Source organism: Hirundo rustica, chromosome 1 (assembly GCF_015227805.2).
Source record: "Hirundo rustica isolate bHirRus1 chromosome 1, bHirRus1.pri.v3, whole genome shotgun sequence".
Taxonomy (NCBI): domain Eukaryota; kingdom Metazoa; phylum Chordata; class Aves; order Passeriformes; family Hirundinidae; genus Hirundo; species Hirundo rustica.
Window position 1 is genome coordinate 90,174,008 of NC_053450.1, and position 18,832 is coordinate 90,192,839.

At 38.4% G+C, this 18,832-nt stretch overlaps 1 protein-coding gene across 5 annotated transcripts in view; it reads left to right on the forward strand.

Annotated features, from left to right (window-relative positions):
* Positions 1-18,832, forward strand: part of PHACTR1 (phosphatase and actin regulator 1) — a 305,882-nt gene that overhangs the window by 52,552 nt on the left and 234,498 nt on the right. The window contains exon 1 of one of the 5 annotated variants that reach the window (XM_058421587.1): positions 1,517-1,645. The exons of the other annotated variants lie outside the window; for them this stretch is intronic. The gene's annotated coding sequence lies outside the window, so the exon portion shown is untranslated. Of the gene's footprint in view, positions 1-1,516; positions 1,646-18,832 lie in introns of those variants that run through there. 5 annotated transcript variants of the gene reach the window in all.

Sequence of the window (18,832 nt, forward strand, 5' to 3'; positions counted from 1 at the left end):
TTGCACACAGATGAGTAGTTGAGAGGACATTTCCACGCACTCCTTTCCCCAGAGTTAGGCAGTTTTTTCTGGATGTCATGGCAATTATCTGTGCTGCCTTTTCTGAAGAGCTCGAGAGCTGCCCCAAGGGCTGTCCTTGATGGGGAATGTTGAGTTCTATTAAAAGAAACTAACGACGTTTGGTCACCAACATATTTTGGCTGGGACCAGTCCTTAACTACTTTGAAGTGTGCTACAAATTGTGTCAGGGGAGGTTTAAGTTGGATATTAGGAAAAGGTTTTTCACCCAGAGGGTGCCCCAGAGGGCACTGAAACAGGCTCCCTAGGGAAGTGATCCCAGCACCAAGCCTGACAGAGTTCCAGAAGCTTTTAGACAATGCTTTCACATTGTCCACATGTGAGAATCACATGTTGTGTGGGAATGACATGGGATGGTGCTGTGCAGGACTAAGGGTTGGACTCAATGATCCCTGTGGGTCCCTTCCAAATGAGCATATTCTGTGATTCTGTGAAGTGTGGAAGGAATCATCATCAATATGTGCTTTATCAAAAGGAAAATGATCACTTGAACCAAAATACCAGAGGAGAAATGCCAGCCTGGCTCTCCTCAGAGACTAAAGCATTCTCTGTATGTCTTAAATAATACGGGAGAACTGAAACATCATGTGAATGTCATTACAAATGCCATGGAAATACGTGATTGCCTCTATATAGATTTAAGGATGATGTAATACAGCTTTCATTAGGGAAAGGTTAGAGGCTCAAACGCTGTCATTTTTTTCACATGGAAAGTTGTAATTTCATGCCAAATTTTAATTTATTTCTCTCTGGAATATGAAAAAAATGCTGCTTAATTACATCTAATTTTGACAGGGTGCATCTTGGAAAATGAACCTTCACTGAGGAAAACTTGTAATTTATGCCATTTAAAATTGCACAGATAAACTTTGTTTAAAGTCTCATAGAGAGGGAGCAATCACTAACCTTTTTTCCTTTTCCTGAATTTGTATTAGATTTATAAGAATGCTTTCAAGTGAAAGTAAAAAGTCATCCTCAAGCTGTTAGCACAGCTAATAACCCTCCCCTCCATTAACATTCATTTCAGGTTTCCATAAGGATATGATCATTTATGAAAATAAATATTTCTCTCTTGGGGTTTTTTGGTTTTTTTTTTTTTTTTTTTCTTTTTCTTTCTTTTTCTTTGTACAGGGAGAGCACCTCTTATTTTCTTTAACACCACACAGGGGGCAAAAATGTTGGTAACAAAGAGATGAAGAGGCTAGGATCATTCAGCCAAAAGAGAGAGGCCAAGTGGCAGGTCTCTCAGGTTTGTAAGCAGGTATAGGAGGACAAGAAAAAACCTTTTTTCTCTTAAATGCATCTGCTCAGGAGACAATCATCGTCAGGTGCAGGGTATGTAGCTAATGCTGCAAGCCATCAAGTGAATAGGGGATCCTAATGCTCCCTCCTAATACTACTTCTCTTTAGGGTGCACCAAGTGGGCTTGTTGTTGTGGTTTTGGGCTTATTCCCCTACAGTATTTTGGGAGGGAGAAGAAAGAGAGAGCACATTTTAATCTCTGCAGTTGCTGTTCTGACACATCTCAGCCTCTACAGAGACATAATGGCACACTAAGCCTTCAGAGGTACTGTAAAGCATAACTGCAGTCTTTGGATAGACTGTTTCTGTGGCTGGCAGTTGTCTTCATTTATTCATTTATTCCTTTTACTTTGTCAGTTATCTGGGGGGGGGGCGGTTTCCTTGTCTTGATGTTGCATGGGGGTTTGTTTGTTTGGCTGATTTTTCTTCTATTTTTTTTTTCCTTCCCTCTAATCTGATGTTATGTATGGAAATGGTGGGTAAGGTGACTGGTTACCAGCAGTGCTTTTTGGATGTGGTTCTGGGGGGCCCTGCCTAGGAGGGACAGTGTATTTCTGATGTCAGTACCCTGCCTGCACTTAGCAAGACTGGGGGGAGACCAAATGAAATAAGTGCTAGTTTGAGCTCTCAATGCTGTGAAGACATTGTGTTTGAGTAAACCTTTTTTTGTTGAGAGAGGGGCTTAACAGTGTATTTAGAGTGAACTTTTAGGTAAATTGCCCTGTGGCAGGACTTGGTAGTGTTTTTTAGGTGTCTTTAAACAGACTCAGGAAAACCTTATTTTTAATAACTGTATTGTTAAAATAAGTGTATCCTGCATCTGCAAGACTTGACAGATTCATCTTTGAACTTTGTTTCTCTTCTTTATCCTAAGTATCTTGCCACTACCTTGGAGAACTGGGAAGGACAACTGTTTCAATTCTTGAAGTAGCTCACTGTTTTCAAGTTCCGTGATAATTTCCTTTAAAAATTTAATGCAGAGTGAAATGGAAAGCATCTAGTTCAGATCAACAAAGAATTACAGCATGTTCCCAGATAAACTTTGAGGCCTTTAGTATGGAAGGCAAAAAGTTTTAGACTTCAACAACATATAGGGGAAAGAAATAAGGGTAGAATTATGTATTGATAAAGCCATTTAATATTGCGTAGGTGTTGGAGCTCTTGCTGAAACCTTTCCCAATGCATGTTTTACGCAATCTGCTTTGAACAGGAGTCCTATTAATTGAATCTCTGTGCTTGGACTCATTGTATAGTGAAGTGGATAAGAATATTATTTACATAGAGCTACTAACTGTCCTGAAGGCAGCCTAAGCAAAGCTGCAGAAGGTGCTGAAGAAGGGGTTGGGGTCAGTTAAATGGTTGTTGCTGCTGTCATAGTTTGCAATATTTCTCCTCTCCTGCAACTGTAAAAAAACAGCAGTCCTGCTGGGAACGATAAGAATGTCGATAAAATCGTTATTAGAATAATAATGTGAATAATTTAGAACTTCAGTTTGATTACATAGCAGCTGAATTCAGTGTAGGTCTTTTTAGTTCCGGCAGTTTGCATCCAAGTCTGAATATTAATGGAGAAGTATACCTGCAACCTGGTTCAATAAAGGTTGCATAGTTGTTCCACTAGTGTTAGAAAACTTTTAAGTGTCCTTATCGTAAAACCCATTCTTGAACAGTCTGAGGTTTCTTGATAGCAGTGGTGTAATTGCTGTTGATTGAGGTATGTGATTGCCAGTCATATAATTGTGTTTTTGTGTGCCACCACTATTGTGCACAGACCTGACTGAGCCAAAGCTGAGATCAGCAGGCTCAGTTGAAATAACTGATTCTATGAATTTGGCATAAAATGTTTTCCAGAAACACAATACATAATGTAACGTACTGTAGGATTTTAGTGTGCCTACTTATCTTTTCCAAGATCATATTGCTATTTGACCACAATCCCTATGAGTAGGGCAATGGGAGGTAACATTTACACTGGAGTTCATTTCAGTGCTACTGCCTGAGGTGATACACAGCAAGAAGCAAATTATCTTGCACTCAAGGTCATATGGCAGAAGAATCCTTAGGTATGCTGTAGTTCCTGTGTCTCTAAAAATGCACCTTCTGGCAGGAAGTCCCATCATGATGGTGCTTTTGCTGGCAGGGGACCCCGTATGCCACAGAACAGCATAGTCAGAGTGGGAGAAAACAGTGAAGATGCAGCGTGTCTGTGTGGGATAGAGCCAAACAAGGGCCAAGCAGAGGAAGTGCCACGCTCTGAGCAGAGAGCGTGACTTTTTTTGGTGTTTTTGGTTTGGTTTTGTTTTTTTTTTTAATGTGACAGTATGTGCCCTCTATTCTGCCTGATATATGGAAGAGGGGAGAAAGAAAACACTCTTCTGAGCTTGTTCCCATGCTCCTGCCCATGGAGCAAGTAATTTTCCAGTCGAAGTAAGAACAAGGTGTTATTCAGCTCTGTAATTCCCCATTGTAGCAATCAAGTCACCACTAGATTAGCTAAAAAGGAATAATTTGTATATTAGTAATTTTCTCCTTTTTCTAGGAGCCTTCTACAAATGCCTTCTAGGTCAGCCTGGCAAGGTCACTTGCCTGTGGTGGCAGGTAGGCAGGTTCAGAAGGTACAATTTGGTATCTGATAGCTACTTCTCTTAATTTTTCTCCATGTCAATGAATGGAAGTTTTCTCTTTATGGGGAAAAGAAAAAGGAATTAATATATTTTAGTTTGAGGAAAATTCTATGGGTTTTTTCTGTTGTTTGGAGTCTTCCAGCATTTTTGTGAGCAGCTACTGCTTGGGGTTCATTGTCAGCCTGCTCAAGTGAGCTGTAATGTATGCTCCATTTTGATAAAAAAAGCTTGTCTCCCTGTATACTCCTTCTTTGGGAACATGTACTTTATGTTCACTTTTAGTTTGCTAATTTAGTTGGGGTTTTGCCAATATAGATAACCAAAAAAGTGCTAAGCTTGATTTGAGGTTGTGGAAAAACTGCCTTGTAAGTCATACACAGAGGGAGGACTGGTTTGGTATAGGATTGGGGTTGTGTTATGCATGCACAAAATTTGAGTTCTCTGCACTTTCACTTCTGAAAGCTGCTTGCTCAATGGATGTACCTTTTTTGTTTGTTTTTAATGAGTAATAAACATTCTCGTATCTTAATTCCACCTCCTGCAACTCTCCAACTCATGAGTAACCTTAAATGGGAGAAATCTGAGCAGATTTTTAAGCCTGTTTTCCAGTGTTCAGTTACAGATGTTTCTGGTTCAACACAAAACTTGCAAAAGCCTTCCTCGCACTGCTGCCACAGTGGGCAAGGCATGGGAATAGAGGCCTGGGAGCAAAGGACTTGGTCTATAGCTTAAAAAATTTGCCATTAGCTGTAAAACAACGGTTCCTATTTTGAGCAAATAAACTTAAAATACTATATCAGCTTCTCTTTTGCTTTTTATTTCTTTTCCTGCTACTTGATAGCCATAAATGAAACTGACATACCAGAGTTGTGTCCTGGGCAGCTTACCATTGATACCTCCACCCATGTTTCTTTGCCCTGAGACCTGAATATGTTGATCCACATCTCAGATAGTTGTTGATGCCCTGCCTGGTTGCTCCTGTGCAGAAATGAGATCTAGATACGGCTGAAATTTGGCTGCAGTCAAGGGGGCCTCCAGACCTGTGTGACTGTGTAATCTGGCTGGAAGCAAGTAGACCATGTTTAGATTTTTTGATAAGCTGCATATGCACTGGTAATATCAGAAATGAGATAAAATGCATTTCCCAGAGCATTACTAATTCAAACGTGCACATTTATTTTATTAAATAAGGAGAAAGCATGGCAAAATTAACTCAAAAAAGGGGGAAAAAGCTGCCTGATTCTTAGATACTGCTGTGAAAAATTGCCATAGGAATTAGATACAGAATTTAATGTAATATGGTTCTTTGTGATCTAATTATTCAAGAATTGCCAGGGTTTATTTTGCAAATGAAATTATTGGGGAACTTTTAAAAAAAAGTATTTAAGTCAGCATAAGATATGAAAGTAATTTCCTTTAAACTGGAAAAACAAGAAATCACAGTACTGTGCATTCAGTCCCCATAATAAATCACATCCTATTGAATGCTCAGGATCTGAGAGGTGACATTGAGCACTGGAGACTTTCCAGGAACCAGCAGTAGCTAAATGGTGCAAGTAGGCAAGTTATCAGTCTTTTGTTTCTTGTTCGGTTTAAGGGTAGTCCCTTGGAAATAAAAAAAAAAAAAAAACACAACCAAAAACAGGATTTCCCTGACCTGTATTCAATCCATCTAAACACAAAGAAAACAGATTTTTTTCCAGATGCATTCTCCAAAAAAGGAAAGAAAAATTGTGTCTGGAAACTGTATTGCTCAAATTTTGCCAGTTTTAATTGTGGAAGGCTTGTTTTGAAGCATTATGATGTGAAGCAAAATGATAAACTCAGTGGATATGAGGGCTTTGAGTCCATGGTCTTTGAAGCATATGACTCTTACTGTTGTATTTCACCTTCTAACTGCTGCTCCCTGTCCAGCTTGAATTTTGTACCTTTTGTAATTCAGTCAATGTTCCCTATTCCTTTCTCCAGTGCATGCCTATGGTTCATGTGAAACAGGTGACTGCTTGTTGTTGGAAACTCACTGGAGCAGGCCCTTACAAGCACAGAAGAGGATCTCAGGGGGGAGGTGTACAGAGCCAGCCACACTTGCTGGTTTTTCCCATATTTCCCTCAAAGCATAATCTCTTTTTTTCTGAAGTGCTCTTTCGGTCACACAAAAGTGATGATATTTAAAACTGTTTAAAGCTTCCTGCATGAATATATCATCTCATTTTAGAACAGAGTGTGTCCTGTAAACTATCAAGCTTAGGCTAATCTGAAAAATATATCTATCTGAACTCAACTGGGTATCCTAGCAGGATTTAGAACTAGTTTAATTCTATTGATACAAAATTATACCATTTAACTCCTCCAGTGTAATGTCTACACAGGTGGAAAATCACACCCATAATTAGGCTGTAATTAGCAGGTGTTCCAATGCTGGTGTAGATAACTCTGGCAGTTTTGAAACAGATCTCCTAGTCCATGTTTCCCATGCGTTGGCTGGTGTTATGTGGGAGCCTTGGAAAGTCCGGAAGGGAGGTTCTTGAGAAGGCAGAGCCAGGCTTTGTGTGAAGGAGCATAGAAACGGGACAAGTGACAATGGTCTTGAAATGAGCAGGGAAGGGCCTGATTTGCCAAAGGGAAGCTAAAAAGGAAAAAAAAAAAAATTGCTGTCACCGTGACAGCAATAAGGCCTGGACCAGCCTGCCTAGAAGAGCTGTGCAGCCTTCATTGTTGGAAGTTTTCAAATCCCCAGTCATACAAAACTCTGAGCACTCCAGTCTGTGATCCTGGGCTCATCTCAGATTAAATTATACCAAATGGTGTAGTCTAGGAGTAACTAACACACACCATGCACTGGGGGCTCTTCTTGCTGGTGTCTTTAGAGGAAGCTGAAAGAGATCAGAGGAGCATAGGTGGAGTACGGGGGCATTGAAAGTTGTCTGGGTATGGAGTGCAGAACAGAGAGTGCTAACTTGTGAAGGGCAGATCACTGAAGGGTAGTGCAATGAAGGACACTTTAAACTTCATGCCTGTGACACTATTTGATCACTGCTTTGCTAAACTGAGCATTTGTACTCAAACACATTAATAGAACTCCTACAATTTTTCCTTCATCTCCTTCCTTTGCATGCCCACTTAATTACATTGGGCACCTGTCTCCAAAATTAGAAGTCATCATCTTATATGATCTGCCTTACTTAAAGGGAAACACTTAGGTGCGCAGAATACTTTCTTGGCAAGCAGTTCTTCACAATGTAAGCGTGTTTACTCAGATTTATCTGACCTTTCCCTTCTGGGCCCTGATAGTTGTGTAATTTCTGTTTGCTTTCAGGAGCACATGCTATCTGTTATGGTCCTGTCCTGTATTTGATGTGAATGGTTAGAGAAAGAGCTAGTGTATGTATTCCTGTGGTACAAATGTCCTGTGGTGCTTGTTTGAGAGCTCTGCACTGGTAACTTTTGTAGTCATATTATGAAGATTTAGAGAGCAGAACATCTGTGCAAAACATGCTGACTGGCATCTGAATGACATTTAGCACAAGTCATTCATCTTACAGAAAAACTTCCAGTTATTATGTATATGTTATGAGGTAGCTCATCTGGTATTATCAAGCTTGTTCCCAAAATAACAGATACCTGAATTTCCAGCCATGTTCTTTTTCCATTTCCCTGACCAACAGTGTCTTTGGCAGGTTTTTCCTCAAAATATACTCCCACTTCAGCATTTTCTGGAGCAGATAAATATTAAAGGCTAAAAAAGTAATTACTGTTCTTCATGAAGGATCATAATTAGATTTTGCAACTACAGTACCAGTATTTTGAGAGGAACATGGTGGGAGCTCTCCTTTTCTCAAAATGGCTGCCCTATATACAAGATTCCTAGTCTAAGAGACAGTTAACAAAATCTAGCTTTTCAGGTTTCCAAATTACATTTTACGTGTACACGTCACTACTTCTATGAAATGCTTTCAAATTGCCCTGATTACAAAATACTTCTTGTAATCAGATCAAGTTGAACAGGAAATCCCAGCTAAGTGCAGTATCTCGTGAGTAATTGCTATACGAATACTTTAAATAAATTGTGAACAATTTCTTATGCAGTGGCTTTAACTAATGTTATTAGGATGCTTAATTGACTTTTCTCTGTGTCAGGTTTAGACATAATGCTGAAATGTAAAGAGAAGAAAACATCTGAAACTAAGGTACAGTGCCTCATTTACATTGAGGCATGAGTGACTTTTTTTTTTTTTTCACAGATCTGTAGGAAAATGCTTGGAGGGGAAAAAAAAAGCTTGAATCAAAATTGGGGGCCTGTTTGGAAATACCTGTTTGGATATGTGAAGAAGGAAAAAAAGATTCAGGGATGGGGGAGCATGTGTGAGAGAAGGGGATTATCTGTGGGCAGAGAATTGTTACTGATTTTTTTTTTTTTTTTTCATTGTGTGGATCAACTCTGCACAACTGGAAAGACCATTCCTGAAATACAGAGCATTCAAGTTAGTCCTGAGTGCACACTAAAAATTTTTTAAGCTATGCTCTCTATCCTGTAGTATATACCATATGGTGAGAAGAATCTATTGCTTTTAAGTTATTATTTTCCTCTAATAAAGCCTTTGCAAATTTTGACTTTGCCTTTGTGTGGCATAAGAAAATTTTACAGGTGTCTTCCATCCTACCTCCAAGCCTGCAACACAGGCTTGTTTCCTTACAGGTTTTACCAAAGTGGCCTGAAGATTTCTGTTGAGTTGGCTCTGGGCTGGAGGATTACATGGATTGGGGGGTTTTTGGGTTTTTAATACACCTCAAGATGAGTGAGAATATTTGGTAGATAGGAAAGTCAGCTTTTTTGGTTTGTGTTTAAGAGTTCTTGTGGTACATCATTGGTTACATTGTCAGCACCTGGAGTCAATGTTGCACACAAAGAAGTTAATTTAATGTCATTGTGCTTTCTTTTGTCATTTTGATTTAGTTGTTGAATTTACATCAAACTTAACACTTGAATATTTAATTATACAGAGTGATTTATATCAGTTGTATATTTTCTTGACAAACTAGATTGCTTTGTTCTGGTATAAAACAGGAGTATTTGTCCAAAGATAAGGGCGAAGACCCAAGCCAGTACACATTGCCGTAGCTGTGCAGAGATGTTTTATTTCTATGAAATAAAAGTGAAATCAGAAATGCCATTCTGTAGGTTTTTTGTAATGTTGGCATCAATGTATGTTCAAAGACTATTTCAATTTAAAACACTGCGATATTCACATAAAAGGGAGCCACTTTAACTATCAGTGTTTAGGGAGAAGAAAATGTGGAATTTTGCATGCTTTTAATTGAATCAAGTTAGTTTAAAATAAACTTCAAGTTATGTGTTTTATTTTTATATCATCACAATGTGAATCTTTCACATAATATTAATAGGCACTGCAACTTTTTCTACAAGATAGCACAGCAGTTATTTACATAAAACATTAAGATAAAAAGATAAAACCAAGGGATTTATCTTACATTTGCTGTTTTAAATTATTTCCACTTTATAAGCAAAAGCAAAATATATGTTGAGAATTGCTGTGAGGAGAAAAAACCCTCTTTTTAACACCCCCTGCTCCCATCTCCCCTGTCTCTTCACTGTTGAGATTATTGATGATAAACTATTTGGAATATGCATGGATATTGCTAAGGAGCTGCAGCAGAGATAGATTTAATAATTAATGCACAGGAATTTTTTATTCCCCCAACATATTGTAAAGTTTTGTCATTTCAGTAATGATAAACAGTCTTGATCGTGCTGGAGCATTGAAAACACAAAGGAAAATGAAAACAGTCTCTGAGGCTTGTTTATCATTTAAATATATGGTTTTAATATTTTTAAATTAAATGCTAAATCTTTTCTATATATTCAATACCCACATATTGTTTATTGTTAGATTTTAGTGGGACCTTACAGAAACAGTGATCAAAGTAGGATCTTTCTTTTATCAGGAGCTGGTTCCTTTCATTAAAATAATCTGTTGAAGAACACTGTCCCTGATTTGTCATGCATTATTGTGCAGCTCATGCTCACAAGATTATGATGTGTTCAAATATAAATATTATATCAATTGTCTATTAGATATTTATTTTGCACAATTCAGCCAGTTACTCCAGTGTTCATGTTCTGCTTTTGAGTTTCTCTTTCTGCAGTAGTGCTTTTGCTTTTCTTCAGTTTGTGTTATTGATATGGGGCTGCATCATAAATTTATCAGACTTATTTCTAACTCTGATCTCATTCTCTAAACTGCTTGCTGCTCTTCCAATCCTAAGCAATCCACAAATTTTACGTGCTTTCTCCAATTCTGATATCAGAGTAACTGCTGAAAATATTGAATGCACCCAAGCCCAGGAAATACTTCTCCACAGGGATCCTACTTAAAACATGTCATTGGTTTGTGCTGGATGATGATTAGATACTTATGTAGGTAGATGTTCTCAACAAATTGATCAATCCAACAGTGATTTAAGAGAACAAAGTCAACAGGCTTAATGAAGTACAACACTTGACGTCACCTCTTCTGCTTCCATTCTCCTTTCTTTCTGCCATTCCCTCCAACCCATGAGGTCAGGAAGGAAATTAAATGGATTAGATTTAACCTTGTTCTTGAAAAGTCTGTGACATTTGGGGGTTGGGGTGAAGGAAGGTGTCATACAGCTGTTTGTTTAGTAATTTAATATCATTCCTGCCTGTAATTCTTTTTCTTCCCCCTTTTTCTTTGAACACTAAACACTATTTGGTTTTTACCCAGAAATAACACTTGCATTTTTTCCACAATTTTTTCCACGTTGTTCCTAAATAATGCTGGGCTAAATATTATCATCTCAGTGACATGAATAAAACTAACTTAACTAAATACTTCTTGACTTGTTCTTTCTGTATTTTGACCTGTATTCCTCCTTAATTGTTAAAGCTAATTTAAGTGCTTAATTATAACTAACATTTTTATGATGAGGAGGCTTTGAATTCTTTAGTCTCCTTGTAGGCTCTCCTTCCCCCTTGATTAATGGACTTGTTAATTAACTGAAATAATAGACTTCCTCTTGTTCGTGGTGTACTTAGAGAATCTTCATGACTTGTAAGCTGTTTTGCCTCTTTGCCTGTCTGATTTTACCTGGTTTTTTTTTTTTTCCTTCATATGAATGGCATATGGGTTTTTTACTCTGTGTTTTCTGTTAGTTTCTCCTGCTTTCTAAGTCTTCAAAGTGTCTAATTGCTACTAACAAGTGTAGCTGTTACTTTGCCACAGCTTTTAAAAGAATAGAATATATTTGTCCCTATTTTGTATTTATTTTCTTGTTGATAAATCCTGGAGCACCTGCTCATGCTTACTTTTAGGATGATAGCTGGTTTCTAGCTTTACAGATGTTTTCCTAGTGGACAGTGCATTAGAGGACAAGTGCATTAAATGTGAATGACTAGGAAAGAGACAGGGACATACTGGAGGCTGGCCAGTGAAGGACCTTGGAAATGGTTAAAAACCTAGAGCATCCCTCCACTGAGGAAAGGCTGAGAGAGCTGGGAAAGTTCTCTTGAGCTAGAAAAAGAGGGCTTGGGGAATCTCATCAATGTGTATAGCTACCTGAAAGGAGGGCATAAAGAAGATGGAGCCTGGTTGTTTTCTGTGATGCCCTGTGGTGACAAGACCAAAGGCAATTACACAAACTGAAGCATAGGAGGTTTCCTCTGAACATCAGGAAACGCCTCTTCATTGGGAGGATGACCAGAAAGGTTGTGAAGTCTCCATCCCTGGAAATGCTCAAAACTCGGCTGGACATGGTCCTAGGCACCCAGCTCTAGGCGACCCTCTTTGTTATGGGGGGTTGGACCAGAAGGACTCCAGAGGTCCTTTATAACCTCATTCCTTCTGCAATTCTGTAATGGCTTGACACGTCAAGATTGTGGCATGTTCTTGTACTCTTAAGGCTGTGGCTGTCACTGCAAACACTTCTGAAGTGTTAGGGCTAAGTATACTTCAGAAGCTAATATGGGATTAAACGACAGTAATTTTGGAGATTAACAGGTATATTTGGGGTAGAGATAAGATGATGGGAAGTACTGATACTGCCACCTAAATGATTACGTTTGCACTTTCTTTCTTTAGAGAATTTTGCTGTTGAGTTTTCGATGTTTTGTGGGTTTGGTTTTTGGTGGTTTTTATGTGTTATTCTTTGTTCATCGGGGGGGTTTTTTTCAATTGTCTCAAAAAAATGCCTTCATGGTTTGAGTTAAGCTCAGCACACTTGGTCAGACTTGTTTCAGGAACACAGGCTTAAAAGGGTACTTTTCTTCATCAAGTCCAACCACTGTCCTGGGCATCACATCCAAGATCTCTCCTAATAAGCAGTCATCTTACCTCCATATTCTTTCAGCTGGAGAGAGAAGCAGCAGGCAGCTGCTTCACTGACAACTGTTAGTGACAAAAACAGTGTTCCTGGTTTACTCTAACTTCAGTTATTTATAGAAGATTAAAATTAGTCACTTGGAGTGACTGTCATTCGTGAGAATTTTTGTGTAGCACAGTTCCAAGATCTATTTTCTTTCTTCTTTTGCTTGCTATGTGCAGCATCCCAATATGTAGTGATGCTTTTTGCTGATATCCCTTCTAAGTGTAGTGTGTTGTCAGATAAGTGTCCATCTCTTATCTCAGGGGTCCTAGGATTCATGTGGTTTATCTTTTTTGGTCTATCCAGCTGACAGTCAATTACAGGAACTTCATTGTAAGTCCCAGAAATCACTTGCTTTTCAGGACTATAGGCTATAGTTGCTCAGGGAGCACATATATTCTGATGAACTGGCAAGAGGTTCACTTGGAAGACTGACATTAGGTCAGTAGTTTCTTCCTTTGTAATTCTGTTTCAATGGGATTTATTTAAATAGTAACATACATGCTCAAAACATGGGGGTTGGTAGGTAGCTTAGATGGCCTCTTGTGATTTTCAGAGCACCACTGTAGCAGACATGATTTTATCACTCTGTTCATGTGTTTGTAGAAAAGAAGCTCATATAGATTTCAAATAACTTTTATTTTCCCCTTAAACCTATGAACGTTCTCTTAGGCCATCCATAATATCCTTGAAAATGCAGGCCATCCTGATGGGTGAAGCTATGCCCGGTGACATTCCAAGAAGCCCAACGGTATACAGTAATTTACCTTAACTTTATCTTGTTTTGGATGAAGCAGTCAACTATTGAGTGAGACTTCCTTGGTCAAGGACCTGAAAGATACCTATGCTCGTGTGCCATCTGCCTTCTTGTGATTACACTGTAGTGCCTTTGGTCAGCCTGTGAGAAGGTTTTTTTGCTGTCACGGCCTCAGTACATCTGTGTTCTTCTCCACTCTTTCAACTATAGGATTCTCTTTGGTGTGAACACCAAAGCCTGCACTTGCTGCCGTTTTTATTTTGTCATCAGCTGTTGTCCTTCTACAGATTTTAAAGGGTTTATTTTTTTTATTTCATTTTTTTCCCAGGTGTCAAAGAGTTGCAAGGAAAAAGTTAGAAATATCTTCTTAGTATGACATTAAGGTAGCCTGTCATAAAACACAAGTTTAGGAAATGCAAAGCTTCCTATTATGAAGGTGTTTTGACAACACTGGATGTGAAATATGAGTACTTTGTCTACTGTAATATAAATGGGTTAAATTTTCTTAATGAAATTTTAGCTTTTCTAATTTTTGTAAATAAAGTCATTCAATACTTAGGGCAGAACATCCCCCAGACTTCAAAAAAGGTTGAAATATTTCTATTGTGTGAGTGTAAACTTTACTCGTTCCTTTATTAAATAAAGGAAATAATGCATCTGTTGAGGGGAGGGTGAACCTGCATACCTCAAACATTTCAAGGATCACTGAACTGACCTGGAAGACTACCTCTGTTAAAGGAAAAAACTGAGTAAACATTATTATTATTGTTCAGCTGTAGCACAGTTAAAATATTTTAAGATGGATAGAAAGAGAAATTTAGGCTTGCACAGATTTTACTCAAGTTAAGCAGTGCAAGTGGTTTTATGCTCAATATTGCTGTAAGGCATGCGTTGCTGTTGTTTGACTTGCCCAAGATGTCCAAACATCGATAGCTACAGTTGGAGACCCACACCAAAGGCCCCACATTGCCACCTTCCGAGGAGGGAAGGAGTCCCCACTTTTGCCCTAATGTAGCAATTCGTTTTTTCTCTTTCCATCACTGTAAGCTGCTGAAGGCTCTTGTTGTGGTCTCACACAGAGCAGGGTTGACCCTGCTGGCTCTGTGGAGAGGGGTAGACAACTCATCTGCTGCAGCTTGGGATGGGATCCAAGTTTCTGCAGAAGAGAGGTGAGGAATAAGCTCCTTGCTTACCATCAAGACAGGAGCATTTTCAGCTCAGCTGCAGATGCTCCAAGCCAGATCAGAAGTGAGGAGGTGTTCAGCCATTTGGGTTGTTTGCTTCTCAGGCATGGTTGCCTGTTTCTGGGACAAAGGCAATGGACTGGATGGAAGCAAGCTGCCTGCTGATCTAGCTCCAGGCCTCCCACTGGACTGCACTAATGTACAGACTTGCTGGCTTATTTTAGAATTAAATTTGAATTTTTTGAGTTCGTTTATTGTGCGTATGTATGAGTGGCTTTCTTTTCCGCTGAGAGATATTTGTTGAGCCGCATCTTCAGGTGGTTGCGAGCATGCAGAACAAATGAACCCAGCTAGGGACTTCAGGGACTACATTGCAGTAAAGTTTTAGGTCATCCTTTCTGCTCAGAAAGAGCTTATTTTAGTTTGTCATCTCTATTTTTTTTTTTTTTTTTTCTGCTTTCAAAGTTTAACTAACAAGGTCTACCACTCTAGTTCTTGTTACATGGGTGAACAGCCCACACTGCTTGCCACAGTAGGTGTTCTGGACCAACTGCGTGTCACACTAGCCTGAACTGCACGGAACTGCTTTTGAGGGTGTATTGAAGAGTAAGCAAGCCTAAAACTTCTCATTTCTTAGGCATTTATCCTGAAAAGTTTGAAAACAGAGAAAATGCCTATTGAGGAGCAGATACTTTCTAAAAGGGCTTTAATAATTGTGAGTTGATGATTCAAGAAGCAGTTGATTGATTGAATCATAATAGATGGCTTCTATAATTCTACCTTATCTCTCCTTGAAGAATTTCTATGCAATAAAATGTCATTAGTGTTTTCTCACACACAGTGTATTGGCCAAACGAGATGGTCTCCACTCTAGAGGGGCACTGAAACAAAATCTGCTCTGAAATGAGTTAAACCTCTGCCAAAGCTAATAGAAGAAATGTCTACTTTAAGAAAAGGATGGACTTTTCATCTAAATATTTAATGATAAAAAATATCACTCTCCTAGCTTTAGTGCTAAGATGACTAAGGTTTACAGAAGCAGCATAGGTTGCCAAAATGACGCAGTGGGTTAATGGCAGGGCAAGAATTAAAACCATGTCTCACAGCATGGCTATTTGATATTTCGAAACCTATTGTCTTGAGTGACTTCTTGGAGGCCGTTGAGGAAGTATTTTGCAGAGCAAGAAATAGCTCCCATTTACACATATTTCTAAGGTCATTTCCTTAGCAGTGTTTTCTTATCCTCTCTTATTCTATAGTCTCATTTGTTTTCTACTGGTTCTAATGAACTTAATCTTTTCCTTGAATCATGTGCTTAGCTGCTGTCTTTTGCCAGCAGATTTATTTTTTCTTCTTCTTCTTTATCTGAAAGAAAAGTAACTGGAGTAAAATTTGCCCTTTTTTTCTTGCTTATTTAGTCTGTAAACTGGTGAGACCCCAAGTTATTCTCCTAGATCTATTAGCACAATTTGTGCAATGGAAAAGGGTTTCTTCTTGTTCATTATGAAAGATTTATTATGCTTAAGGCTTGATGTAGAGGATAGATTATTTTCATCAATCCAATGGAAATACCTGTATCTTCTGTGGTAAAGATTTAATGTCAAAAAAAAAAAAAGGCACTTCATTCCCCAATCAACCCCAGGTGTAGGTTAGTTTTTACTTGGCTCCTTGACAGTGTTCAGATTCTGATCTGTGATCAATATCAGCAGAATTGACTCTGTACTCTGCTTTCTCAGATTTATGGTGTGAGTAAAAATAATGTTTCATGTGTCAAGTTTCCTGATGTATCTATTAATATCCCCAGTCATTCATGTTACACAAGTAAGGAGATGTTAAAAGAGTTTCTTCTATGTTAGGTACATCTATTTACACCCTCCTTGGCTCTGTAGCAGAGGTGTTATCCTGTCTCTCTGTGAGGTTGTTCAAATTTAGTCTGTTATGTAAACAAGTTTAAGACAGCCACTGGGGTTTTTATGGTGAGCAAATGCTTCATGTAAAGGAATGAAAAATGTGCTTCACTGCTGTTTGAGTTCTTAGTATTCCTGAAGCTTTATTATCAGTGTCCCTGTAATTTTTTTGTTTTAATTTAATGAAGTGGAAAACTTGAAATGCTCTAAGAGAAACTGGCCTTGTTAACAAGGCAAAATTTAAAACACACCCAGCCTTATCTGGGGAGCTCAAGAACTTCCTGTGTGAAGCTGTCCTACAGCTTGTGGCTGTTGGAGGGTTGGCACTGTTTTCATGGCATAGTAGGTAAAGCAAGTTCTGGTTTGTGTTTGTAGCAGCTGGATGCAAAAGACAGGTTGAGTAGTGCTCAAGTCCCTTCCAGAAGGTTTCAGACCTAAGCATGATCAGTGAACTTTGAGCTGTGAAATACAAGTGGTAACTTCAAGTTTCACATGTATTTCTATCTATATCTATATTTTGTTTTACGAAACTTCAGAAGGGGTAGGAGGGAATCTTTTCAATATGAAACAAATGCTTTCCTGACTTCTGTCTTATATGAAGGAAAACCCAGACTTCTAGTTTATCAGGCACTTAAGGGAACTCACAGTGCTCTGACGTTTGTCCAGTGGCAGAGAATTATTTAATCTGATAAATAATTAATACAGTCACAAACAGAAGTAGTTTTGTGAATAGCAAAAGCTCTAAGAAAAGAAAATTAAACAGCCACGGGGAATACACGCAATTAAAACTATCTGTCAGCTGTTTCTTTTTTCTGATTTAAAAATAGTTGTATTTAAAGTGTAACAAGAAGTTTTGAAGCACAACGTGATTATTGGCCATCAGATCTCAGTACCTTGTATAACAGCATGTGGGAATTGCTTAACAGCTCCTTAATGGGCCAATATCTTGTTCCCATTCGTGTCTACAATTGCCGTGCACTCTCCATATTTTGTCACAGGTCTCTGTGCACATGGCTTTCCCTGGTCTGAGGCAGATCTAAACCGCTGAGAGTAGGTATGTCTCAAACAAAAGAATGAGGAATCAAGGAGTTTCTCTCTTTTAATTTGCTATTTAGGCTAAAACTCTTTATTGAATAAAGTGATGAAGAAGAGATGATTTTGCAGTACAAGCTGTGAAACAGAGAATGTGAGTGCCCACCTTTATGGTTTTGAACGTCCATTTTCAGATCAGTAAAATGATGTAAGTACTATATAGTAAGGTCAAGCCCAGAAACTACCAATTTTGTGGAAAACCCAGCAGGGGCATAAAAAATTGGGACTTGCTTCCAGCAGGAACCTTGTAATCCAACTGAAACACTGATGCTTGAGAGAATTTCTCTGCCACAGAGGGAACTCTGTTGCTCATTCTTCCTCTTTTTTGCCAGTGCTGTCAGGCTGACTCTGTGCAGCCTCTCTGACAGATGGAAATCACTTAGGAAGGAACAAATTGAATGATCACATTTTTAGTGCACTTCTCTCTTCCAAACGAAAAATCAGTTACATTTTTAAAATACAATATTAATAACTCAAGATGATGAATAAAAATATTAACTAGGAACAGTTGTCTCTTCTGTTCTGCTAGCAAATTCTTAGAAAGCCCACAGAAGTGTCTCCTACTATTCTGGAGTCAGAAGTACTTCTCTTCCCAGTGATGTTACTGACTTGACCTGAATCTATAATGGATCCTGAAACTGCTGATGGTTAACAGATATTGCTACCTCATCATCTTTTATTTTTTGAATATTCCCTGTGCTTTTGTACCCGTTACAGGTATGATGTTGAATTTTGGTTTTGTTACCCATACAGACTGCAAACTTAAAATTCTTAAGGAAAATTTGAAAAAAATTAGCAATGTAATATTAATCCTACACTCTGACCTGATGGATACCAGCTGATATCCTGATCGTATTAGTCAGGCGTGTTGCTGCCTGTATTGCTCACCTCATGTCCTAAGGGAGTGTTTTAAGGTTGAAGGGACCTTAAAAACTCATTTGGGACACCTGACTACTCTCTACATCAGTATTAAACAGCTCTTTCCCTATTTCTAAGAGATGTAGCTTCAGCCTGCTCTATATGGCCACGTTCTTACTTAAGTGTCCCTTCTTGATGTGACAAGAGACTGGTTTACTTTGGTGCTTTTATTTAATTCCTTTTTATTTCTTTGTAGTCAACCCACACTGAGTCCCATAACATCAAAACAAAAAAATGTCTGGGTTTTGACTTAACCTGGAGGCTGATGTTTGTATTTGGTTTATAAACGGTTTTGTTCAATCAAGATATATATAATTGTTCCATTTGGAAAGAATTGCAAATAGTATAACAAATAGAAATTTTTGTCTTATGTAACATTAGTGTCAATGTCCTGGAATTGGCATTAATATAAATAATTATAAATGAACTTGTCTGGGGTTTCCAGTGTAGAAGATTATTTTCCTTAGATTAATGCTTCTGTTGAAAGACTAAATATTCAAGTTTCAGGTTTGGGGTGTTTTTTTTGTTGGTTTTTTTTTGTTGTTTTGGTTTTTTTGGTTTTTTTTTTTT